Source organism: Schistocerca gregaria, chromosome 3 (assembly GCF_023897955.1).
Source record: "Schistocerca gregaria isolate iqSchGreg1 chromosome 3, iqSchGreg1.2, whole genome shotgun sequence".
Lineage (NCBI taxonomy): Eukaryota > Metazoa > Arthropoda > Insecta > Orthoptera > Acrididae > Schistocerca > Schistocerca gregaria.
The window spans coordinates 906,904,481-906,930,790 of NC_064922.1; the positions used below are offsets into that span (position 1 = coordinate 906,904,481).

Here is a 26,310-nt window from a genome sequence, read left to right on the forward strand (position 1 = left end):
TCTTGGCCACAATAATGCGTTCACTATGCTGTTTGTAGTAGCTTACCCGCATTCCTATTTTCCTATTCATTATTAAACCTACTCCTGCATACCCCTATTTGATTTTGTGTTTATAACCCTGTAGTCACCTGACCAGAAGTCTTGTTCCTCCTGCCACCGAACTTCACTAATTCCCACTATATCTAACTTTAACCTATCCATTTCCCTTTTTAAATTTTCTAACCTACCTGCCCGAGTAAGGGATCTGACATTCCACGCTCCGATCCGTAGAACGCCAGTTTTCTTTCTCCTGATAACGACATCCTCCTGAGTAGTCCCCGCCCGGAGATCCGAATGGGGGACTATTTTACCTCCGGAATATTTTACCCAAGAGGATGCCATCATCATTTAATCATACAGTAAAGCTGCATGTCCTCGGGAAAAATTACGGCTGTAGTTTCCCCTTGCTTTCAGCCGTTCGCAGTACCAGCACAGCAAGGCCGTTTTGGTTAATGTTGCAAGGCCAGATCAGTCAATCATCCAGACTGTTGCCCCTGCAACTACTGAAAAGGCTGCTGCCCCTCTTCAGGAACCACACGTTTGTCTGGCCTCTCAACAGATACCCCTCCGTTGTGGTTGCACCTACGGTACGGCCATCTGTATCGCTGAGGCACGCAAGCCTTCCCACCAACGGCAAGGTCCATGGTTCATGGGGGGAGGCATGGTTCATGGCAGTATGCACGGCATAATTTCCCAACTTCTTTCATAACCCTTTCACACGGGTTACAAGACGGATTGTAGTTGGAGATTAATACCTGACCAATACTTTTCCCACGCTAAGAATTCTTTGAAGTTGTTATTAACAAATTGTGCTCCGTTATCGGAGAGGAATCGTTTTGGTTTGCCCGCCTCGAGAAACCATTGTTGCAATGAGTGTATCAATGCTGGTGTATTTGCTCCTTAACATACTTAGACCAACGCTGTATGAGAACAAAAATGTACGCCAATCTTCCTTTTCCTTTTGGAATTGGTCCGAAGAAGTCCGCTGCTGTAAGATCGTGTGAAGCCTTAGGGATGATTGGATACATTTTGTATCTAACACGAGTGTTACTCTCTTTTACTTTCTGATAGGTTTCACAAGTTCTAATTAAAGATGCTACCTTATGCCCCAACTTTATAAAGTAATAGAATTTGTTCATGTGGGCTATATACTGTTTTATTCCGAAGTGTCCATACCCTGTACGGACATACCACACAATTTCGTCCTCCAAAAACTTCGAAATGCATATACGCCACCGTCGGGATGTTACACTGTCTCTCCAAAATTAATTTTTGCCCTATAGTTTTCCATTTCTCTGCTTGATTAGGAGGTAAAGATTTTCTATTACATATAGGATATATTTCTGTAAAGTAGGAATCATGATGGAAATCATCGATTATTCTTTGAGCCATTTCTTGTACCCTGTTGTGCGGATGTTCTATTGTCATAAAATTAATCGCAAAAATTACGCCGGGTCCTTCTGTATGTTTTAAGTCTCTCATATCTACAGGTAATCCAGACAAAGCGTCAGTTACAATATTTTCAGAACCTTTTTCATACTGTATTTTAATGACGTATTCCTGTAGGAACAAAGTCCACCGCATTAAAAAAGGTAGAGCTTGATGTTGCGTATATGCATGGATTTCTGACCCCCATACTAAGATTTGGAATTTTTGGATACTCCATACTACTGCTAATAGTTCTTTCTCTATGGCTGTATAGTTTAATTCCTTTTTGTTAAGACTTCGGCTAGCAAAAGCTGTAGATCTGTGAATTGTACGTTCCCGATCCCATTCTCCTTGTAAAAGTTTTGCTGCTATACCATAGTCGGATGTATCTTGTAACTAAACGAGACTGGTTACATGGGGGGACAGTGAAATTGAAAAGAGATTGTTTCATTTAAACAAAAAAACCTCAAAAATTTTTTGTTATTCTTGTGTTCCACAGACATAAAGGAATGTGTGAACATAGGGTGTTTCTTACTTATCACATTGGCCTCCACCATTCAAAGAATTACTTTTGAGACAAGTGCAAATGTTTACTACTAGAACAGTTTCCAAAACATTACACTTAAGTAATTAGTTCTGGAGTGACACTTATATATGCTCCTGGAAATGGAAAAAAGAACACATTGACACCGGTGTGTCAGACCCACCATACTTGCTCCGGACACTGCGAGAGGGCTGTACAAGCAATGATCACATGCACGGCACAGCGGACACACCAGGAACCGCGGTGCTGGCCGTCGAATGGCGCTAGCTGCGCAGCATTTGTGCACCGCCGCCGTCAGTGTCAGCCAGTTTGCCGTGGCATACGGAGCTCCATCGCAGTCTTTAACACTGGTAGCATGCCGCGACAGCGTGGACGTGAACCGTATGTGCAGTTGACGGACTTTGAGCGAGGGCGTATAGTGGGCATGCGGGAGGCCGGGTGGGCGTACCGCCGAATTGCTCAACACGTGGGGCGTGAGGTCTCAACAGTACATCGATGTTGTCGCCAGTGGTCGGCGGAAGGTGCACGTGCCCGTCGACCTGGGACTGGACCGCAGCGACGCACAGATGCACGCCAAGACCGTAGGATCCTACGCAGTGCCGTAGGGGACCGCACCGCCACTTCCCAGCAAATTAGGGACACTGTTGCTCCTGGGGTATCGGCGAGGACCATTCGCAACCGTCTCCATGAAGCTGGGCTACGGTCCCGCACACCGTTAGGCCGTCTTCCGCTCACGCCCCAAAATCGTGCAGCCCGCCTCCAGTGGTGTCGCGACAAGCGTGAATGGAGGGACAAATGGAGACGTGTCGTCTTCAGCGATGGGAGTCGCTTCTGCCTTGGTGCCAATTATGGTCGTATGCGTGTTTGGCGCCGTGCAGGTGAGCGCCACAATGAGGACTACATACGACCGAGGCACACAGGGCCAACACCCGGCATCATGGTGTGGGGAGCGATCTCCTACACTGGCCGCACACCTCTGGTGATCGTCGAGGGGACACTGAATAGTGCATGGTACATCCAAACCGTCATAGAACCCATCGTTCTACCATTCCTAGACCGGCAAGGGAACTTGCTGTTCCAACAGGACAATGCACGTCCGCATGTATCCCGTGCCACGCAACGTGCTCTAGAAGGTGTAAGTCAACTACCCTGGCCAGCGAGATCTCCGGATCTGTCCCCCATTGAGCATGTTTGGGACTGGATGAAACGTCGTCTCACGCGGTCTGCACGTCCAGCACGAACGCTGGTCCAACTGAGGCGCCAGGTGGAAATGGCATGGCAAGCCGTTCCACAGGACTACATCCAGCATCTCTACGATCGTCTCCATGGGAGAATAGCAGCCTGCATTGCTGCGAAAGGTGGATATACACTGTACTAGTGCCGACATTGTGCATGCTCTGTTGCCTGTGTTTATGTGCCTGTGGTTCTGTCAGTGTGATCATGTGATGTATCTGACCCCAGGAATGTGTCAATAAAGTTTCCCCTTCCTGGGACAATGAATTCACGGTGTTCTTATTTCAATTTCCAGGAGTGTAGTTCAGCTGATTTCTTGTATCTTAGTTCGGTGTAACTCTGAGTAATCTGCTGCTGCTGCTGCTGCTTAGTCGTTGTCTCGGTCCATTTCATCTGCTAACTGGCTGAAGTTACGTGAATTCCATGAAATAATCCAGGTGCCAAGTCATTTTATAGTTTTATTACATAAAATACTGAAGGATAACAATGTTAACCTAAATTTTCGTAATTATGGCATCGTTTGTAAATGCAAAATATTGCGAATATATATTGGACAAGCATGACCTACTAGTAAACAAATGGAATACTAAATTTTATGAGATTTAATGTATTACGCGAAATCACTTATTAGATACTATTGGGGTAACGGAACTTTCAAAACAGGAATGTAAAACAAAAGGGTTGTTTTATTTCAATTTATATAGTGCAGTGATTCTACCAGTGCACTTTTCACATTTTCAAACATATCATTAGCCTCTTTGTCCCAACTCCACGGTATTCCCTTCCGCAATAATCGCAGAAGCCTTGGGTCGTTCAGCTCTTGACTTCGTATATATCGTCTATAATATCCGGCCATTCTAATAAATCCTTTCAATTGTCTTATGTTTCTAGGGGGTGGACACTCTTTAATAGCCTGCATACGTTCCGGATCGGGTTTAATTCCCTGTACTCCTACAATATGCCCTTAAAACTTAAGCTCTGGCCTCGCAAAATGCGATTTAGATAATTTTATTGTAATACCATTTTCTTTAATTTTTTTCGGGTTTTACAATGTTCTTCCCTTGTAGCGGAGATTATAAGGATATCATCCACATATATTATTAATTCTCTTAACAGTTCCCTTCTTAACGCCTCGTCGAGCGCGCGTATAAACACGGATACCGAGATATTTAGTCCAAACGGTAACGCATTAAAGTATGATTTCCCATCAAATAGAAACGCTGTATACCTCTTTGAATCAGGACGTAACCGAAGTTGCCAATACCCATCAGTCAGATCCATCGTGCTAAAATACTGCACTTTTTCATATTTGGACAGTAATTCATGGGTGTTAATTGGTTTATCTCGTTCCGTCTCTATATGCTTATTCAAAGTGCGCGCGTCCAGCACTAACCGCACACTTTCTGTAGCCTTTTTTACCACTACTAAAGGGTTATTCATAACAGTTGTACTACGTTGTATTATTTTATTTTCAATCATATTATCTATTTCTTCCTTAACCGCTTCTTTCAGGCTTACTGCTATCGGTTAGGGTCTAAAAAAAGAAAAAGAAAAGAAAAAAATGGAGTAGGCCTATTATCTTTGATCTGAAATTTACACACATAGTCAAAAATGATTCAGATGGCTCTGAGCTCTATGGGACTTAACCTCTGAGGTCATCAGTCCCCTAGAACTTAGAACTACTTAAACCTAACTAACGAAAGAACATCACACACATCCATGCCCGAGGCAGGATTCGAACCTGCGACCGTAGCGGTTGCAGACTGAAGCGCTTAGAATCGCTGGTGCACACTGGCCGGCTACGTACATAGCCACAAATACCATTTCATGTTCCAATAGAATTTTGGATAAATCCAATTTTTGGTCGTTGGTTAACATTGGGGATTCATTTAGTTTGTTTCGCATTTCAACTCGGTCTGATGGACGACTTACGTTTGCAATCTCTGGTGGCAATTGAGCTGTCGCTGTTAGTCGTAAATGCTGATTCTCAATTATTTGTTTACCATTATACTGGTTTCTCACAAACTTTACACAATATTTATCATCACCTGTTCCAAAATAAAGAAAATTCTCCCCAAAATTCAATATGACGTTAAATTTTGATAGACAGTCAATGCCAGATAATACATCTTTATTTATATTTTCCACTACTAAAAGTGTCTGACGAAATGAGACATTCTCAATAATGCACTTCACCTGGGTCTCGTGTTTCCCAACATTACTTTAGGTTCCAGTAATGCCTACTGTGTACACCCCTGTTACTGGTAATAGCTGTAAGTTATGTTTAGTTCGTAATGTATTAAAGAAACCATTAGAAATAAGTGACAATTAACTGCCAGAATCAATAAATATGTAGACTTCAAAATCTACGTTTCCAATTGTAATTGGTTGTGGATTAACGGTAGCTAAGCTAGGTTTTTCTACCAATAACCATTCTGTGGTCGGTACTTTATGTATAAAGCTAACATATTTCTTATAAACTAGGCCTTTTAATGTATTTCTACGATCTGGGCCCCGGTTCCAGATTGCGTAAAGTTTTCCTCATTGTTTGTAATAACCGGCTGGTTACCAAATCGGGATATTACATTTTCACTGTGTGCTCTATTGCTGCTAGGTACAAATTCCTGCGACGTTACTGGGTCTATATTCGAAGGTGGACGTTTCCTTTGATAACTTTCGTTACTCCTATTCCGACTACACTGGTGCACTCTAGCTAGATTACTCTCATGTCTCTTAAAATTACCATTACAACTATTGTTGCTCCTTCAGTAATTCTTTCACTTTGATGTACGTTCTCATTCCAGCCTTAAGGCATCAAGTGCGTCTACGAAAGATAACAATCCTTCTACGGTCTTCCACCTACTACATAATATGTCTTTCCTAGCGTAGATAGGTAATTGCCTTATTAAGATCCTAACTAACCCTTCTTCTTCCATGGGTTTATCTAAGTACTTTGCCCATGTCAAATGCCAGTCAAAATACCTTTTCATTGTCCCCCACGTACTGTTATAATACTTTGGGTTCCACAAATCAGATACTTTTTCTTGGGCACCAATACTTCTCCTTAAACTTTTTCTGGATGTCGGCCCAAGCTGAAAAATTCTCAATGTTCACTTCTCGTAAAAGGTATCCTACCGTGAATTCTATCTTGTTTGAGTCTTCCAAGTTTTTCGGCAGGTCTTGGTTAAACCGTTTCAGAAAATGGGTTGGGTTTACGTCCCCGTCAGGCTTAAGTTTTGGAAACTGTACCATGTTAGAAGAAGTAACTTTTTTATCTACCTTATCCTTGGATAAGTTTGAGTTCTTTCCATAAATTATCTGTGCATTTCTTCGTATCATTAAATTCCAAAGCTAAATCTGAAGAAACGTTGTTAGGGATTACCCTCTCGGCCACTTTACTGTCTATTAACTCTTCTACTTGTTCCTCCAGATTGCTTATATTTAAGGTATCTGATGTCACTAGTTTCTCTTTAAAATACCTTTCCACTGTATCAACTCGAGTGCTGACACCTGAAAATTGCTATTGGGCAAAAGGAATTAGTTTATCTTGTTTTTCACTACTCTCATTCAGAGTGTGCAACCTCTGATTTACAATATCGAAGGTAACATTGCTTACGCTTTGAAATTATCCTAATTTTTCAACAAGTCCCGTTTCTACATTATTACATTTATCATCAATGTCAAATTCTAATATTTTAATTAAATCTTGAAGTTTCTAACCCTGTTTCTGGTTAAATTCAGTAAATTGGTGATTAACATGAGTATTCAAAGAACTAGTGAATTCACTCTTTAAATCTAACTTCAGATTTTGTACTTATTATTTAAAGAGTCAAGAGGGGGGGGGGGGGGGGGGGGGAGGGGGTTAATGCCTACCCAGCCCTATATGCCCACAATGAATTCACGCAAATTTTTCAAAATTTAGGCATCACGGTGTCGCACTGGAATCACATTTTTCATTTCCAGCTGTGTTAAATTTAATGTAGAGAGCAAGTACACCATAGAATTGCACTTTCTTTGTTGCACTGTGGATCTGATGTGGTTGATGGTGCCTGTAGCTCATCCCAATTGAGCAACAAGTTTCAAAGACTTTATGGGACCTGAATAAACTGTAAGAACCAGAGGTTGTACAGAGTTTCAGGGAGAGCATAAGGGAACAATTGACAGGAATGGGGGAAAGAAATACAGTAGAAGAAGAATGGGTAGCTTTGAGGGATGAAGTAGTGAAGGCAGCAGAGGATCAAGTAGGTAAAAAGAGGAGGGCTAGTAGAAATCCTTGGGTAACAGAAGAAATATTGAATTTAACTGATGAAAGGAGAAAATATAAAAATGCAGTAAATGAATCAGGCAAAAAGGAATACAAACGTCTCAAAAATGAGATCGACAGGAAGTGCAAAATGGCTAAGCAGGGATGGCTAGAGGACAAATGTAAGGATGTAGAGGCTTATCTCACTAGGGGTAAGATAGATACTGCCTACAGGAAAATTGAAGAGACCTTTGGAGAGAAGATAACCACTTGTATGAACATCAAGAGCTCAGATGGAAACCCAGTTCTAAGCAAAGAAGGGAAAGCAGAAAGGTGGAAGGAGTATATAGAGGGTCTATACAAGGGCGATGTACTTGAGGACAATACTATGGAAATGGAAGAAGATGTAGATGAAGATGAAATGGGAGATATGATACTGTGTGAAGAGTTTGATAGAGCACTGAAAGACCTGAGTCGAAACAAGGCCCACGGAGTAGACAACATTCCATTGGAACTACTGACAGTCTTGGGAGAGCCAGTCCTGACAAAACTCTATCATCTGGTGAGCAAGATGTATGAAACAGGCGAAATACCCTCATGCTTCAAGAAGAATATAATAATTCCAATCCCAAAGAAAGCAGGTGTTGACAGATGTAAAAATTACCAAACTATCAGTTTAATAAGCCACAGCTGCAAAATACTAACATGAATTCTTTACAGACGAATGGAAAAACTAGTAGAAGTCAACCTCGGGGAAGATCAGTTTGGATTCCGTAGAAATACTGGAACACGTGAGGCAATACTGACCTTACGACTTATCTTAGAAGAAAGATTAAGAAAAGACAAACCTACGTTTCTAGCATTTGTAGACTTGAGAAAGCTTTTGACAATGTTGACTGGAATACTCTCTTTCAAATTCTAAAGGTGGCAGGGGTAAAATACAGGGAGTGAAAGGATATTTACAATTTGTACAGAAACCGGATGGCAGTTATAAGAGTCGAGGGACATGAAAGGGAAGCAGTGGTTGGGAAGGGAGTGAAACAGGGTTGTAGCCTCTCCCCAATGTTATTCAATCTGTATATTGAGCAAACAGTAAAGGAAACAAAAGAAAAACTCAAGAGTAGGTATTATAATCCATGGAGAAGAAATAAACACTTTGAGGTTCACCAATGACATTGTAATTCTGTCAGAGACAGCAAAGAACTTGGAAGAGCAGTTGAATGGAATGGACAGTGTCTTGAAAGGAGGATATAAGATGAACATCAACAAAAGCAAAACGAGGATAATGGAATGTAGTCGAATTAAGTTGGGTGATTCTGTGGGAATTAGATTAGGAAATGAGACACTTAAAGTAGTAAAGGAGTTTTGCTATTTGGGGAGCAAAATAACTGATGATGGTCGAAGTAGAGAAGATATATAATGTTGACTGGCAATGGCAAGGAAAGCGTTTCTGAAGAAGAGAAATTTGTTTACATCGAGTATAGATTTGTGTCAGGAAGTCATTTCTGAAAGTATTTGTATGGAGTGTAGTCATGTATGGAAGTGAAACGTGGACGATAAATAGTTTTGACAAGAAGAGAATAGAAGCTTTCGAAACGTGGTGCTACAGAAGAATGCTGAAGATCAGATGGGTAGATCACATAACTAATGAGGAAGTATTGTATAGGATTGGGGAGAAGAGAAGTTTGTGGCACAACTTGACCAGAAGAAGGGATCGGTTGGTAGGTCATGTTCTGAGGCATCAAGGGATCACCAATTTAGTATTAGAGGGCAGCATGGAGGGTAAAAATCGTAGAGGGAGACCAAGAGGTGAATACACTAAGCTGATTCAGAAGGATGTAGGTTGCAGTAGGTAGTGGGAGATGAAGAAGCTTGCACAGGATAGAGTAGCATGGAGAGCTGCATCAAACCAGTCTCTGGACTGAAGACCACAACAACAACGTATTTACTATTTGCAAAGCACTTTATTTTTATCAGTTTTTGAGGTCATATTTAACACAAAAATTAAACTAAGATAAAAAAATTGGATCATATTATTTTTCTTGATCACCTAGTTTTTGACTTTAAAGAAGCAGTCCAAACAATATAATTTATCACAGAATGTGCATTTGAACTCAGACTGTGGAGTTTGCCTCATGAGATATTGCCTTCCTGATTCACTTGTTAATGACAGAATCTCTATTTCTCTATCTACCTACATCTTCCAGAGAGAAGAATATTTCCTTCTGTCCTTTTTTAAGAATATCGAGATTACTGATGTGGATATTTGTTAGCTGTTCAACTATGTTATCTGTGAACTGAGTTATGTTTCAGAGTTCATTGTAAAAAGGTACTACTTTTATTGTGCTCAAGTGAGTCAATATTTCTTGGGCTGCTTTTTGGTACAAACCTCATGGGCTCAGCATTTATTTCCTGGGTATGGGCTTGGTGATCCCAGGGTTCCTGAGCTGGGGGCTGGTAAGTGCCACCAGTTCTCTGTCACTGTAAGCTCTGGGCTAGCTTCAGCGACCACTGTGCGATGTGACGGTGGAACGTTGTGTGTCACAGCATATGGGGATCGTGGCTCAACTGCCTAGATCGTGAGGATGGTAAAAACTTCTATTAAAAAAATCCTCAGTTTCAATGTGTGCTGCATGCTGATGAGATGCTTGGCTTTTGAGGAGGAACACTCACTACCAGCAGACCACTGGGGAAACCTGACACACCTCGATTATATACAACTTAACCATGCAAGCAGGATCTCCCTCAGTGGGCTTCCTTCCCTACTGCTTGTGGGAACTCCATGAAGCTTAGATCTGGGTTTTCTACTACCAGCAATTCAGGTTGTTTGTTGGTCAGTATTAACACCCAAACTCTTAAGAGGCTTCATGTGGCTAATACACCTGGGTCATCTCTGAATGTAACTGAAAGTATTAACAGTAATGGATCCCACCCTATGGTAGATAATGATTTGTTGTGATGAAATGTGTAGACAGTTTTTTTTAAAAAAAATCTTCTGTATCTGTAAAGCTCTGGTAGGACTTGTCAGGGCAACTCAAATCTATCAGGAGTCTGCACTGCAGTACTCTACTGTTTGAGACTATAAGAGCTTCCCAGGTAAACAGACTATTGACTGCCAAGCTACCATCAACAGTGATCTGCATACCAGGTTAAATAGTGTTAAAATTGTAACATGCTGGGACGTTATGGATATGGATACAAATGAACTGAAATAGGAATGGAAAAGTGACTAGAGACAATTGAACTAAAGCACTGTTAAGTGTTCATCGAAGTGATCAGCAAATTCACTCCTTCCTTTCTCTCTCTCTCTCTCTCTCTCTCTCTCTCTCTCTCTCTCTCAGATAAAAAATAAATTTGAACAAGTAACACTCTATCTTAAGTTCATTTTAGAAGCACTGTTTTTGGAAGAGTGTAGAGTTTACGATCTTCAAGAGCTTAGTCAGTACCAGATTATCCTAAAATTACACAAGAAATAGCAAAACGTGTTTAGTACTTTCCACCAGTCTCACACAACTGTTAAAAGTGAAACCCTACATTTTTTCCCCAACAGTACACTGCATTTTTCCCAGAGTACAATTATAATCAGTGCAAAAGATGTTTGCCTCAGAAGATACCTGGTTTAGCTTGTGGTTGTTCCACAGGAATTAAGACTGATGGCAGGAGCTCGATGCAGTAACACCATCGGCCCCCAAATCATCTTCCTGACCAGATCTCCCATTGCCTGTAAACCTCTGATATACTCCTTGGCCTCAATCTGATCTCTCCTGTGATCAGCAGCAATCAGTATTTAACTGATCTATCTTTTGACATGAGGTGCAACAAGGAGCAGGATGCGCAATTGGCGGTATGATCTGACTGCTTTTTATGTCTGTAAATCATCTCATTTGCCAACATGTGGAGGGAATCACTACCTTGAGAAAAAGAAAGTGAAACAAAATGATTCACTTCCTCTTGCAGCAATAGTGCTAAACACACCACCTGCTGTACAGGAGAGGGTCACACCACATTTACATTGCCCCCAGTCTCCAGACTTACGCTCCTAGTAAAAAATTGCCTTTGCTGCTTTGAGCAGGACATCGCTCCTGAATTGATTTGCTCTTAGGGTTTACAAGCGATAGGAAATTGTGTGGATACAGTCATCAACAGCTTCAAAATATTCGCAGGCCTGCTATCGAAAGGTGGACAGCTTGTGCCTATACAAAACTCATGCTCCTCGTGTCTCAGTTCTGCTCTGCTAACCTCGTAGCCAGCATCTCAAACCTGTCGGCGTTTCTCAATGTGTCCACTAATTCTGCATATGTTCAAGTGCCTCTTTTGCAACTTCAGATGTGTAATGTTTAACTGAAAACTCATTGGGCCATGAGCCTATACAATTGACATCACACCTGTTATGCAAAAATGTAGATTTATTTTCTGAAGCTTTTCCTGAAAAAGAGAAAATAACAGTGACCACATGAAAACTTCTTACTACACTAGGTGGTGGTGCACAAGGAGGACTGTCAACAAGCCCGACATAATCGTCTAGCATTGCCTGAAAATTTGAATCCTAGGTTTGAGCTGACAGTCTTTTGGTTTCAGTGTATCATTTGAAGCTGCTCTGGGAGTTTGATATTTTTAAAGTAAGGGCTTCGATCTGGTTTCTCAAAGGTGCGGGTGGATCACTACCACTCGCTTTGCCTTGACCCTCCATCTGCAAGCACATGGTACATATTTTTCCACCAAGGATGGATACCAGTGTTTCACTTATGACGAAATAAAATATTACAAGATGAAACAAAGAGCTGCACCACTCCGAAAACAGTATACAAAAAAGGAAATAGTTCGCTTCTTTGGTGGTCATGACATTTATGATATCTTCTTATGATGAATTGACATCTGCAACATGTTGCTTTGGTGACATGTACGTTACATATGCCGGGTAGAGGTGGCATCATGATGCAATACGATGACAACAGCAAAGAGCTATGGACCGTAATGGCTGCACTGATAGTGTAACAGCAATGATGGTGAGGTGAAGGCACCTCAGTGGTGAACCCAGGATTCTTGAACACCACAGCAGACTTGTGACTGCAGGTTATGATGAACCCACAACATACAGTGGCAGCACGAAACTCGAGGCTCAGAGGTGTGGGGTTAGGTCACATGTTGCAACAGTGCAGCCAAACTTTGCTCGACATGGGTGGCAAAATGTGTGGCCTCAGCAGAGCACCGAGTGAGGTGACACAGTGGTTAGCATGCTGGACCCACATTCAGCCGTCCAGATTTAGGTTTTACATGATTTCTGTAAATCTCTCCAGGCAGGTACCAAATTTTAGGCAGAGGTAGCAAAACAACACTTTAAAACTTTATCATTCCATTATCTAGTAATGTGTTGGAGAAATGTACACCTAAATCTTTCTGTGCAAACTTTTGTTTTGTTTATATTATAATGATGGTTGGTCTTCCACGTGTAAGACAGAATATTTTAGCGTTTACAGAAGAAAGTAGTAGGCAATCTGTCATCCTCCTGTATTCAAGCACTCAATTAGTATTGCAAAATATCATTCATTAATTACCAAATAAGTTGCACCACACAATAACACTGCAGTTAAAGTGTTTTTAATGTGATTCGAAATGAACCCCCGGCAAAGAGTGTCACGGACAATCAGTACATTTTGTTCACCATAGAATGTAATAGAATTCTTTTGTCTCCAATAATACCATAAAGGAAATCTACCAACGATGGAGTTCATCCCTCATGCAAAACAAAATGACATAATCTGCACAAACAGAAAATAACCAATAATGTGTGATCTAAAAGTATCCACTTAATTAAGATTATTTCTTTATTTTGTAGAGTGAGGAATACATGCAGCTCAGTAGCTATCATTGACTTGTAGCTGACAAGGAACATGAGCTACTGGTGTAACACAAGCCTATAGGAATGCGCTGCCAAAATGGCATCAGAAACTGTTGAAAGGAAAAGCAATCTTTGAATCCCTGGCAGACTTCTAACAGTTGTTATTTCATTGACAACTCCAAAGTCAGAAACTAATTCTTACACCTACAATAGTATTCCTCTAAGTGCTAACAAATCTTTGAGCGACAGAAGGAATCAGTACTGAAAGACTCCAAAAATGTTCAGCACAGGATGAGGCTGTCCACTCAGTCAGCCACAGAAGTTTTTATAAACGGCAATTCTGTGGTGTATGGAAGCATATAGTTGACTTGAGTGCCATCTGAAACTAATTGGGTGCAGAGGGCTTAATGCCATCCAGGCCTTGTGAGTCTGCAATGGAGCACCAACACTTTCCATATATTAGGCTATATGGTGTCAGTGTGCCAAAAATTATGCTTGGCCAGTTAGACTGAGAATGCAATGTGACACAACATGATCTGTGGCTCATTGCAGTTTATCAACAAATTTCAGGAATGTTATTTACTGTTGATAAATAATTTTATTTTTCACAGTGGTTTCAAATAAGATTCTACACAAGGTTTAGAAACAAAAACTAAACAAAACAATGGGAAATCCTGGATGGAACACTTTCAGTCTATTACCTGCAACTTACCTTCCTATGTAAAAGCTGCTAACTATTTCGTGCACCGACTCACCACAGTTCCTGTTCCTTTACCACAAGGTGCCATACTCATCACTGTTGTTGACAGCTCCCTTTATGCTAACCATCACTAATGCCCATGGCCTTTTCACAGTTGAACACGACCTTTCCCAATACGTGACGGATTCCAAACTTACCCCATGTGCTCACCCATAATTACTTCTCCTTTGAAGGAATCACCTGAAAACAAATACGGGGTACGACAGTGTGCCCTGCGTGGCAACACCCTATGCTCACTGATTCATGAGCCATTTTGAGCAATCCGTCCTAACCACCCAGAATCCCAAACCCTTCACCTGGTTGAGATTCACTAATGACATCCTCGTGATCTGGACTGAGGGTGCAGACACCCTATTCACATTCCTCTAGAACCTCAAAAATTTCTCCCTCATTTGCTTTACCTGGTCCTCCTCAATTCAACAAGCCAATTTCCTCAACCTCAAAGATGGCCGCATCAGTACTTGCGTCCATATCAGACCTATCACCCACCAGCAATATCTCCACTTCGACATCTGCCACACGTTCCGTACCGAGAAGTTTCTCCCGTACAGCCTAGCCACTCATGGCTCTCACATCTGTAATAACAAGCTGTCCTTTTTTAAATATACTGAGGACTTAACTCAGGCTTCCACAGACTGTAATTATCCTCCCAACTTTGTACAGGAACAACCTCCAGGGCCTTATCTCTCCAGTCTCTCACAATCTCCTTTCCGACCATGGCAAGCATTCCCCACATGACTCAGTGCCACCCAGGACTAGAGCTACTGAATCACATTCTCCTCCCGTGTTTTGACTATCTCTCACCCTGACACCCTGAAATTAAGAATTTCATACCTACTAGTAGTCCCCCTCCTCCCTTTCCCCAAAGTATTCTGCTGCCCACTGAACTTATACAATATCCTTGTTCATCCCTACACAACCTCTGCATCCAACACCCTTGCCTCATGGCTCATATCCTGTAGTAGACTAAAAGCAAGACCTGTGCTACGTATCCTCCAATAATCACCTACTCCAGTCCAGTCACAAGCATCACCTATCCCATCAAAAGAGGGTTATCTGGGAAACTATTTGTGAAATCTACAAACTAAGCTTTAACCACTGAGCTTTGTTCTACATGGGCATGACAACCAACAAGCTGAACAAGCTGTCCAGTCACCAATAAACTGTGGCCAAGAAACAGGTGGGCTACTCAGCTGCTGAGCGTGTTACCCAACACAGAATTCTTCATTTCAATGACCCTTTCACAGCCTGTGCTGTCTGAATCCTTCCTACCAACATCAGCTGTTCTGAGATTCACAGATGTGAAATCCCTGTGGTATCCTACATTCCCGTAATCCCTCCAGCGTCAACCTTCATTAGTCCCTATCCCTCACCCACCTATCCTCTTCCCTGCTCCTACTCCAATACTATACGACCTTTTATTCCACCATTGCACCCACTAGTCTCTCTCTCTCTCTCTCTCTCTCTCTCTCTCTCTCTCTCTCTCTCTCTCTCTCTCTCTCTCTCTCTCTCTCTCTCTCTCTCTGTCTCTCCCCCTCTCCCCCCCCCCTCTCTCTCTCTCCCTCCCCCCCTCCCCCCTCTTCTGCTTCTCTCTTTTTTCCCCCTCTACTTCTCTTATTTTCGACTCTCCCTGTCCTGTTTAACCTTATGACTGCACCTAGCTGCCCTACCCACGGCCCTGCATGCTCCTGCAAGCAGCATTTTACAATCTTGCAACCCTGGTATCCTTCCACCTCACCTACCAGATGCTTCTCCTGCCATGTACTGTTGCTCACGGTCTGGCTCCGGCAGCCATAGACATTGGTGATGCGTGTGTGTGTGTGTGTGTGTGTGTGTGTGTGTGTGTACATTTTCTTATTCAGAAGAAGACATTTTGGCCAAAAGCTTTCTTATTTGGCAGTCTTTTTGTTGTTTCTGTCTGTGACTCAACATCTCCTTTGTACAGTGAGTATCAATCTGTCATTTTCATAATGTTGTCAAAAAGAAAATAAAGTTTTAGGTAATTGTTTTTTGGAAATATTATCGCATCTTCTTAATCATACCACAAATCTGTGCACCTCGAAGATGCAATCCAAACTTTGTAATTTATCAGAGGTCGGATACTTGAACTTGATTGGTTTTTCATGTTTCATTTATGATGAGATTATTAGAGCTGAACTTAGAAAATGGAGTTTTGCTCATGGCATATTACCTGCCTGGTTCAGAGCTAATCACTTCATAACACTTAAAACATCTCCATCTTCCTTGCTTACGTAGATCTTTCAGGTGGTGGGATATTTCCTGCTGTACTTGTGTAGGAATTACAATAATATTGATACCAATCCCTGTTAGACATTTAACAAGTTTATTTGGGCTAGCGGATTGATACTTTTTTGTTCGCAAATTCATAGTAAATATGTACAGCAATTACTTTGCTCAAGCCAATCAATATTTCTGTATATTACTTTTTGATACAATTTTACTCCCCATCTCAGAAAAGTAGGCCAGCTCTTCTTTGGATATACAAAATTAGTTAACAGTTTGTGTTTTTTAATACTCTGCTCCACACAGAGGTGATGGTAAATATGTCAAGAAGGATTAAATCATGTGGTGAAATAATGGCCCCATCTGACCTAAATGGCTGGAAGCTACTGTCAGTGGCCATGTGAGACTGTGTTGCCTCAATTTCTGCCAAAAAACTTAACCAACAAACTGCAAGGAGGGATTCCTGCCTGAAAGTGAAGGAAAAAATGTCGTATGGACATGTGTTCAGAAATGCATTGTTGCCATGGTAGATGGTGCTGACAAGTGAAATTTCCTCTGACCACATGCCATGGTTTAGCCCACAGATGATGATTTTGCAGATTGATGATGCCAGTTCTGGTAAAGATTTCTTTGTTGGTAAGGAGGACTGATGACAGAAATCCCATAATTGTGATGGTCTGGTGCAAACACCATTGACAAAATCCTTCTCGTAGAGGGAAATCTGCCGCTGATAGCCCTTGCACTCACTGCAGACGTTAGACATGGCAGTGGTTCTTATGTGGGATACAGGTAATTGTACTTTGGCTTACACCATGCTGGCAGGCCACTTGTCTGGAGCTTGTACTGAGGTTTGCCTCAGTATCCTGTAGAACCCAGTTGTCCAAATCTGGTGTATGCACAGTCCGCCACAGCCCTGCATGTTCGTCCGCACCCACACAGGTTCCCAGAAAGGGCTTGAAATGTGTGATGTGGTTGGTGTCTGTGATGATACCTGTTTTAGTACAGCCATGCTGCCTCTCAACCGTTTCCATCTGCTTGGCTGTCCACAGACACCATCTTGGCTTGTTCCCGACATGAATACTGGATAGTTCTGCTGCTAACAGTATGCTGAGTCAATCACACAGCCAGCAGCACAGGAGGACAATGTGCATGTGGTCAGAGGAACTTTCATGTGTCAGTGCCACCTACCATGACACTATGTGTTTCCAGACACACAACAGGAATGGAAATTTCTTTTCAGTCCCTTTGTGGTGTTTAAGTTGTTAAAGTAAACAGTGCCCAGATTTTCCTTCAATGGATATTTACCTGTGATGTACATTGCTGCCCATTAAAATATAATACCATGAAAGGGACCAGCAGCAACGTCTAACTGGCATGGAGTTTACTATCTGCTCAGATATGCAAATCATTAGCATTTCAGCACAACCTCAGAAGGTAGTCAGGAGTAACACTGTCTTCATTCTGTATATAAGTAAAGAAAACGCAGTGAGTTTATCATTAAGAAATAACATTTGAATATCAGTTGTTTGTTAGATGGTTGTGTTATCCTTCATGTCATGTCGAGAAAAGCCCACCAGTACTTGTTGGAATTTGACAGCTGCGTAGTCAGACTGGTTTATGTTTCCATAGTATTGCTGCTGCCATTGGTCTGGATTCCACAACTATGGCATTCACGAGTTGAGCAGAGTCATACTCAATACCAAGCAGGACCTCAACTAGCGGAAGTGGCTTGAGTCCAAAAGGACAACATATTGTTCACTCTGCTGTGTGGTGTTGTACAACCCTGTCCTGTACCTTGTGTCAGGAAATGGGCTCGTTTATAGCAAGTCGCATATCCACAGGGACTGTATGATGATGTCTGGAACATCACAGACTGTCAGCACAGTGACCGTTGTGGCTTCCCTTTAAGTGGCGAAAGAAAGATGCATGCAGGTAGTGGGACATCCAGTGACAATAGTGAGCACAAGGTTGGCACCACGTCATCTTTTCAGACTACTTCCAGTTCTGTGTAGAGTGTCATGATGAAAATATCCAAATATGGAGGCTTCAAGGAGTATGAACGTTAGCAGATTGTGTTAGTCATCACCATACAGGCCAAGCACCTGATATGATGGTTAAGAGTGTGGCTGGTCCACAACATGATCACCTTGCTAAATGTGGGTGAGCAAAGAAAAAAAAAAATGTAGCCCGTATGGCTAACTCGCAACATTGTCCGAAGCAGTTATATGCCTGCAGATGCACACTGAGAATACTGGTTAGCCTGCTGGTCAGTTCAGTGCAGCAGGACTTGTGCCAGCAGTGTGTTGTGTGCATGCCAACTACTGTGTAGTCTTTCTCAAACAATTTTACAGAAACTGCTGTAACATTTACATGACTACCCAGTAGAGGATTCATTGAACCACCTTCAGACTATTTCTCTACCATTCCTCAACACTCGAAACAGTGTGCAGGAAAAATGAAAATTTAAATGTGACCTCCGATTTCTCTTATTTATTACAATGATCACTTCTTCCTATGTAGATTAGCATCAACAAAATATATTTTCATTCGGAGGAAATAGTTGACTATTAAAATTTCACAACAAAATCTTTCCACAATAAAAAATGCCTTTGTTCTTGTGATTGCCATCCTAACACGTGCGCCACACCCAAGACACTGTCTCGCCTATTTCAAGGTAATAGAAAATGAACTACCCTTCTTTGAACTTTGTCAGTGACCTCTGTCAGTACTATCTGGTGCATATCCCATACCCTGCAGCAATAATTCAGAAGAGGACAGACATGTGTAGTGTAGACAGTCTCTTTAGTAAACCTGTTTCTTCTTTTAAATGTTGTGCCAATTAAACACAGCCTTTGGCTTGCCATCCCTTCAGTGTTAGTGAGTGGGGTAGTACACTGGATTCACATTCAGGAGGACAATGGCTCAAATCGACATCCAGCCATCCAGATTTAGGTTTACCATAATTTTCCTAAATCGCTTCAGACAAATGCTGGGATGGTTCTTTTGAAAAGGGCACAGCTAATTTCCTTCCCCATCCTCTCCTAATCCAAACTTGTGTTCCATCTCTAATGACCTCATTGTTGACAGGACGTTAAACACTAATCCTCCTCCCTGAACATTATCTGAAGAATAAGCTTTCCAATTTAATCTGTTTGTAATTGTAATCTCTAGGTATTTAGATGAATAGATGGCCTTTAGATTTATGAGACTAATCGTATGACCAATATTTAATGGATTCCTTTTAGTATTCATGTGACTGACCTCACATTTTTCATCATTTAGAGTCAATTTCCACTTTTCAGACCACACCTATATCTTGTCTAAATCATTTTGAATTTGTTTTGACTTTAAGAGTTGGTAAATGACAGCGTCATCTGCAAACAATCCCAGATGGCTGCGCAGATTATCTCCTATGTTTTTTTTATATAGGTTAGGAACAGCAGAGGTCCTAGAACACCTCATTAGGGAATGCTAGATATCAATTTCCTTTACTTAGTGACTATCCATCAAGTACTACTAAACATGACCTTGCAGCCAGGAAATTATGAATGTAGTTGCACAACTGAGATGATACTCCATAGGCACTAAGTTTGATTAGTAGCCGTGTGTGATGAATGGTGTCAAAAGCCTTGTGGAAATTCAGAAACATAGATCAATTTCATATCCCCAGTCAATATTCTCATTACTTCGTGTGAATAAAGAGCTAGCTGTATTTCACAACAACGATACTTTCTAAACTTGTGCTATGTGTCAGTAAATCATTTTCTTTGAATGTAATATATATTCCAATAATCCTACTGCAAGTCGACATCAGTGATATGGGTCTGCAAGTCAGTGGATTGCTCATACTTCCATTCTTGTTTATTAGTATGACCTGTGTAACTTTTCAGTCTTTAGGCATGGATCTTTCGTCAAGTGAGCTGTTATATAAGACTACTATGTATGGAGTTGTTATATCACCATATACTTGCAGGAACCTAACTGGTTTACAATCTAGACTAGGGGGCTTGCTTTTATTAAGTGATTTAAGCTTCTTTACTGCACAAAGGTTATCCACTTCTCAGTTACTCATTGTGGCAGCTGCTATTGATTCAAATTCTGGAATATTTTCTTTGTCTTCTTTGCTGAAGGAATTGCAGAAAACCATATTTAGTAACGCCACTTTAGTGCTTCTGTCAATAGTAATATTACCATTGGTTTTGCACGTTCAGGGTATTGGTTGTGCCTTGCCACTTCTATATTTTATGTCTGACCACAATCTGTTTGGGTTTACTGCCAGATATCAAAACAGAGCTTTGTTGTGGAAACTATTAAAAGTATCTCACATTGAAGTAAGCACTAAGTTTTGAGTTTCAGTAAAACATCACCAGTGTTGGAGATTGGAAGAGAAATTGATTCTTTTGTTACTTGCAGCCTTGTATGTCAGCTTTGTATCCCTTTTTAACAATAAGAAATATACAAATTTTAGAAAAAAATAATTTTTGTACTACCATTTACAACACCAAAATTATGTTGGTTTATGTGTTGGTATGTCTTTAAAATGGTGTTGAAGCTTGCAAGTTTTTTAACTCTTTGCATTTTAAACAATTGGCCCTTATGTTGGCAGTATTTTCCAGAAATTTCTATTTCAAAATTCTATGCACTTTTTACATAAATTGTATTACATAAACAAACTTCAGCATTCCTGGATTTTAAGCTGTTGAATTGACTGAACATAAACAAGTTTACATGGGTTTCACTTTGTTCAGAATCATAATGTTATATAGCAAATGAGATGATGAACTTGGTCTCCTCAGGCCATTAAGTTAACTTCAAATGATTTAAATAATGATTAATATATGTGAAAGCAAAAAATATAATCATAAGTATAGAATAACATAATAAAAGTTATAATCTATCATGTACTTCACTAGGAATGTGTTATCATCTACTTCTGTATGAATTTTATACAAGGCTGAATAAAAAATAAATGAGATTTCTGTTTCTGAGTGCCTACTGTGGGAGGAGTGAGCCTGCACTTCTCATTCTTGGGAGGGGCCATTAGGAATTCCACATTCTCACTCAGTGAAGTTCACAATGTCAGAGCAGCAGATACACCCTGCACTGCACAATGCATAATTATAAAATTTCTTGTTTTTCAAGGCGTTCAAGTGACAGAAATTTTTCAGAGATTGGCTGCACGGTTCATGAACCAAACATTGTCAAGGATTCGTATTTGCGTGACATAAAGGATTTTAGGAAGGATGAGAATGAGTCGAAGATTAGGGACATGTTTGCTGTCCTCAGACCGACGTTATGGATGAAAATGTTCTCACAGTATGAGTCATCCTGAAAGAAGATTGACAGTTGAATGTATCTGAAATTGCAGAACAGGTTGGAATATGTTATGGGAACTGTCAAGCAATGATCAGTAATGACCTAAAGTTCCATAAAGAGTATGTCAGATACGTCTCGCACTATTCGACCACAGAACAGAAATTGAGATGTTTGGAGGTCTGACTGAGGCTTTCAGCAGCGATTGTGAAAGAAGGTGATCGATCTTTTAGTTGGTTCATCACCTGTGATGAAATGTGGGTCCACCACTACACCCTTGAGTTATAACAAGCCAGTGTGGTGTGGTAAAGGAAAGGGGAGACAGTCCCAGTGAAAGCCAAGACCTGGCTGTCAAATAGCAAGGTTCTTTCAACTATTTTCTTTGACCAGTGAGGCATTTTGATTGTTTTACATGAGCAATGCACTATCTGTGCTGCTTACCACTGTGAGCTATTGAACCAGGTGAGTTCTGCATATCATTGCAAAAGACAAGACCAACTGATTCGAGAGACCATCCTCCCCCATGACAATGCAAGGCACCATGCTGCAACTCTAATGATCTCAAAACGTGTGAAATGCTCTCCATTGAACTTGATCATCCTCCCTAAGCCCATGTCCATCGCCCTGCAACTTTCATTTGATTGATTCGCTTAAAGAAACTGTAGGAGGCCAACAATTTGAAGATACGAGGGTGTGGAGCAGTTCATGCACAGTTGGATCCTGACACAGCCAACTTCAGTCTACGATGCTGGTATAAAACATCCTACCTTCTCACTGGGTAAAATGTATTTCTGATGGAGGAAACTCTGCAGCAAAATAAATTATATTTGCCTTTTATTTTACGGTATATTTTTAATGAATTCCTATTTGTATTTGATTTACCCCCATAATGTGCTCAACTATTAGCTAAAATTATTGTTAAAGGCTAACCTGTGGGTTATAAGTCTGTTTGTAGAAAAGATATTATAAACTGGTTAGAAAGCAGTATCAATGAATAATCTAGAAATAACATAATGCCTCTGTGTTGCAGTTGGTACATAACTGTGATGGAAGGAAAATGCCAAGTTAGATATATTTTTGGTGTACTACATCAGCTATTAGTTTAGCTGTCCTGTGTTTCAGTACTACGTATTCTTGTTTTAGGTGCTGTGGCCAAGTACACTTTCACCTTAACCTAGGAAGTAGATATATAACCTGAAGGCCCTTATGTATTTCACAAGATGAAAGACTGCAATTCCATTTCAGCTCAGTATTCCCATAAAGGTAAGAGATTAGACTGAAAAAAATTAGTTATTGCATTTATCATTACATATTAAGTATTTGCTCTTGCACTCAGTGCAAGCTTCTTATAGTAAAAGAATTGTCTGCGAACAAATTCTAAAAAGTTTACGTATATTATTGTGTGTGTGTAAATTGAATATCTTTCAAACCAATACAATATGTCTGTCCATAAGATTTCTTACAATTGTAATTGTTTTTCATAATTATTGTAAGTTAAGTGGTTTCACCAGTTTCATATTAAAGCTTGACTAGAAAAGTAGAGAAAGAGATAATAGAGGAAGAGGAAGAAGAGGTTGAAAGGTAAAGAAAATATTTCAGTCCTTGGCAGCTGCAGTTGGGTATTAAATATACTTAAGAGTGTTAGGAAATCAGATCAGTTGTGTGACTGGATTGAGGAGTTCCTAGATAACAGAACGCAGCATGTCATTCTCAATGGAGAGAAGTCTTCCGAAGTAAGAGTGATTTCAGGTGTGTCACAGGGGAGTGTCATAGGACCGTTGCTATTCACAATATACATAAATGACCTGGTGGATGACATCGGAAGTTCACTGCGGCTTTTTGCAGATGATGCTGTGGTGTATCGAGAGGTTGCAACAATGAAAAATTGTACTGAAATGCAGGAGGATCTGCAGCGAATTGACGCATGGTGCACGGAATGGCAATTGAATCTCAATGTAGAGAAGTGTAATGTGATGCGAATACATAGAAAGATAGGTCCCTTATCATTTAGCTACAAAATAGCAGGTCAGCAACTGGAAGCAGTTAATTCCATAAATTATCTGGGAGTACGCATTAGGAGTGATTTAAAATGGAATGATCATATAAAGTTGATCGTCGGTTAAGCAGATGCCAGACTGAGATTCATTGGAAGAATCCTAAGGAAATGCAATCCGACAACAAAGGAAGTAGGTTACAGTACGCTTGTTGGCCCAATGCTTGAATACTGCTCAGCAGTGTGGGATCCGCACCAGGTAGGGTTGATAGAAGAGATAGAGAAGATCCAACGGAGAGCAGCGCGCTTCGTTACAGGATCATTTAGTAATTGCGAAAGCGTTACGGAGATGATAGATAAACTCCAGTGGAAGACTCTGCAGGAGAGACGCTCAGTAGCTCGGTACGGGCTTTTGTTAAAGTTTCGAGAACATACCTTCACTGAAGAGTCAAGCAGTATATTGCTCCCTCCTACGTGTATCTCGCGAAGAGACCATGAGGATAAAATCAGAGAGATTAGAGCCCACACAGAAGCATACGGACAATCCTTCTTTCCACGTACAATACGAGACTGGAATAGAAGGGAGAACCGATAGAGGTACTCAGGGTACCCTCCGCCACACACCGTCAGGTGGCTTGCGGAGTATGGATGTAGATGTAGATGTAGATGTAGATGTAGATGTAGATGTTTTTGAAGTTACTTAAAGTCCCACACTCAGTGTATGAGCATAGGGGGGCAGATGCACAGCCACTCATGGCGATGTTCAGGAGAGGTGGTTTGCCATTGCCTTCCACTGATCTTATGGATGAAAGGAAGGGTGAGGGTGAAATTAACATCCCTGTACAATGGATGGATCATCATCAACATTGTCATATGCTCTCACTTCATGAGACACTGTGGATAGATCTGGAATTTAATCCAGGACATTGGCACAAACACTGGTGATAAGGAGCTTAACATCACCACTTTCCTTTTCCTTGCTGGCTAACTTCTGGCAGCGAAAATTTTATCCACCACCAAGATCCAAACATACATACTTCCAAGTTGAGCACCACCACAGAAGAAACCATTAATGCCCCCGGTTACGGAGGCAGGTTTAGAAAATTTCACGTGATGCTAATTACATCCCTACATAGCACTCATCAAACTTTAGGTGAACCTAAAATTTAAGGGAAATATATGATTCTTTTCTAATTCCTGCAAGTTTCAGAAATATTTCTTCTGACTCCTTGTGACAGTACAACAGGCTGTAAATGAAAAGGGTAGACCTTCTCTTCAATTTTAGTGAAGTATATAGCACTGACATTTCACATATGTTTATCAGAATGAAGGGTAAGGAGGTATCAAATACTGTGATGATGTTCTGTTAATGTAAATCTTCCACTGATTGTATAATGTTATTTTTCATGTAAATAGTAGTAGTAGTAGTAGTAGTAATAATAATAATAATAATAATAATAATAATAATAAAATGCACCACAAAATGTACTGGAGAATGATGAATACAAATTATACTGGACCAGAACCATCATAACAGATAAAACACCACCACATAACAAACCTGACATCATAATCACCAATAAAAAGATGAAATTAACACAACTAATCGAAATATCCATACCCAATACAACAAATATACAGAAGATAACAGAAGAAAAAATTGAAAAATACATCCAACTGGCTGAGGAAGTCAAGGACATGTGGCATCAGGATAAAGTTGACATTATACCAATTATACTATCAACTACAGGAGTCATACCACACAATACCCACCAGTATATCAACACAATACAGCTACATCCAAACGTATATATACAACTGCAGAAATCTGTAATTATTGATACATGTTCAATTACCCGAACGTTCCTAAATGCAATGTAACATACCATAGAGTTAAAAGGAAGTCACACTTGATCTAGGGCTGTGTCACTTTCCATTTTTAACCAGACATAACATCTGAGAAAGAAAAGAAATAATAATAATAATATATTCAAATTTCCTTTCATGTTCAGCAAAGTAGCTAACATTACATACTTAGAAGCTTTACTGACATACAGTTAAATTTTACAGACATTACAGTAATTAACAAGTATATAAAAAGGTAAACATTTACCTTTAATGTGGGAAAAGTTACAGCAGCACTGGGAAAAATGTTTATTCATATAATTACTGCTTGCAGTGAACTTCTTGCCTACGGTGTTGTCATGTGAGTGATAGGATGGGTATTTATCTTTAATTCTTCACTATGTTGGTACATATTTATAGCCCTGTCAACAAAGACCAAAAATGGTCTATTAGGGAGGAAAAATCATCATGTAGTCTCAAATTTGTACGCAATGCTAGGCAAGAGTGTTATGAACAACATACTAAAAGGTCACTAATGTCTTTCTTGAGTAACTTGAAAACTTCAGTTTCTCAATAAAAAATAAATCATATTATATTTCCTACAAAAAATCCTATTAATTTTTTCTCTAGGACTAATAGTTTTTGCATTCAGGGGAGGGAAAAATTACAGATTATTAAAGATATTGTTCTAACAGTATAACATTAATGTTTATCTTTAAATGAAAAGGGTCAAATACAAACATTAAATGTGTGTACCACATATAAGTGCAGTGGAACCATATTAAGGGATAAATTGTATTCTGTGGGTTTAACAGCATGGAGGGGGAGA

The 26,310-nt window shown here is 40.4% G+C and overlaps 1 protein-coding gene across 1 annotated transcript in view; it reads left to right on the forward strand.

Moving 5' to 3' along the window:
* Nucleotides 1–26,310, forward strand: part of LOC126355237 (uncharacterized) — a 141,451-nt gene that overhangs the window by 56,663 nt on the left and 58,478 nt on the right. The window contains exon 2 of the mRNA XM_050005519.1: nucleotides 22,787–22,906. The gene's annotated coding sequence lies outside the window, so the exon portion shown is untranslated. The remainder of the gene's footprint in view (nucleotides 1–22,786; nucleotides 22,907–26,310) is intronic.